The sequence below is a fragment of the Anopheles aquasalis genome, chromosome 3 (assembly GCF_943734665.1).
Source record: "Anopheles aquasalis chromosome 3, idAnoAquaMG_Q_19, whole genome shotgun sequence".
In the NCBI taxonomy this organism is placed as follows: domain Eukaryota; kingdom Metazoa; phylum Arthropoda; class Insecta; order Diptera; family Culicidae; genus Anopheles; species Anopheles aquasalis.
The window spans coordinates 66,401,049-66,402,558 of record NC_064878.1 but is presented as its reverse complement, the minus strand read 5'-3'; the positions used below and the strand labels follow the sequence as shown (position 1 = coordinate 66,402,558).

Sequence of the window (1,510 nt, the reverse complement as noted above, 5' to 3'; positions counted from 1 at the left end):
ACAATGATAAGCGGAACACGTGAGAGGGCGCCCAGTTGAGAAGAGAGGAGGCCAACACTAACACAGTCGCAGCTTTCGGTCGAGCTCCCCAAGCGCCAAGCACCAAGCAATGGGGCGAGCGAGCATCTCGCAAGAGAATTCCGCGGCCAATAGAAATCGTGCATCGCTGAGAACGAAGAGCAGGTCGAAAGGATTGTCCTCGCGAAGCAGAGAGACACAGAGAGTGATGAAGAGACAATGAGAGATGGTGTCGTACGCCTCATGGCTTTGGCTTTGGCTCAGTCGCTCGCCTGTTTCAGCTCCAAGTGAGACGAGGTGCGTGCGCGAGACACAACCGACCGACCGGATCCCGGAGTGAGCTCGGCCAGCGTCCATTGGCCACCAGCAGTAGCAGCAGCAGCAGTGATGGAGTGTTGAGTGCATTGTATGCTTCGAAGTCCCCGTGACATGTGCCACGGTAATTGAGCGAGTTTTGGATGCGTTTTGTGCAATCAAAGTGGCCACCAACTGGAACACAATCTGTGTCCACCGAGCGAAGAACGGAGCACCAATAATCATAAATCCGAATGGCCCGTCCGTAGGAGGCCAAAGTGTTAAATCCGCTGCAAGAGTTCAATCTCCAGGCCGCGCAGTCAGTGCCAGTGGGCAAGGGGGTGGCCAGCGAGAGGCGCTCCAGACCACAAAACGGCGACTCGTTAAACAACTCGCGGGCCTTACTCGACACCGAGAGATGACAGCAGCATCAGCCGCGGATCATCATCATCATCATCATCATCATTATCTGATGGATGTTGGCGACGATGATCTCCGTGGCACGATCGCATCGGATTTGTGTGCGTGCGTGAGAGAGGCCGTGTATGTGTGCATGTGATCGGTGCAAATGTCAAGGGGCGCGGGTGGTGGCCGAGGTTGTTGTCGTTGTCGCTGGTGTTTGTTTTGTTCTTGCGGTTCCTGCGGTTCTCTTGTTCTGTTTGTTTTCATCTTTAGATTCGTTCGGATTGATCGGCGATGCTCAGAACCGCCATGCCCCGGGGGTCTGGTGACTGCTCGTGCGTATTAATCGATGGCAAGCGGCGTGAAAGTATTCCAAGAACCGTCTTGCCGAATGGGTGTGCGTGCGTGGGGTGGGGTTAGGTACCAGCCTCTACCCCCTCTTGGAGCATTCATGATTTTTGTGTCGCGCAATTAATGAGAGCAAAATCATGATTTCGCATCGCGGTCCTCTCCTGAATGCCGTATCTCGATTCCTCTTTTTCTGGCGCCTCCACTGATGTGCCTATGGCCAGTTATGTCAAGCATTTATCGGGAAGAATAAGAATGTTCTCCTCGAGTCGTGGGTTTTCGCGGAATCAGCCCAACAACCGACGGTCCAAGTGGTCACTCCGGATTGTGCCGTGGGTTGTTGGTTCGGCTTGGTTGCGTTTGGCGAGGAGAAAGCAGAAAGCTAGTTTTCTCACACCTGGCCACGGTGTTTGTTGGCGGTGGGGCTTGTCCAACCGGTGATGGACCG

General features: G+C 54.4%; 1 protein-coding gene across 4 annotated transcripts in view; it reads left to right on the top strand.

Annotated features, from left to right (window-relative positions):
- Nucleotides 1–311: 311 nt before the first annotated feature.
- Nucleotides 312–1,510, top strand: part of LOC126578852 (uncharacterized) — an 83,951-nt gene continuing 82,752 nt past the window's right edge. For 3 of the 4 annotated variants that reach the window (XM_050241799.1, XM_050241800.1, XM_050241795.1), the window contains exon 1: nt 319–457. The gene's annotated coding sequence lies outside the window, so the exon portion shown is untranslated. Of the gene's footprint in view, nt 458–1,510 lie in introns of all 4 variants that reach the window. The other variant, XM_050241797.1, reaches the window with a different exon arrangement.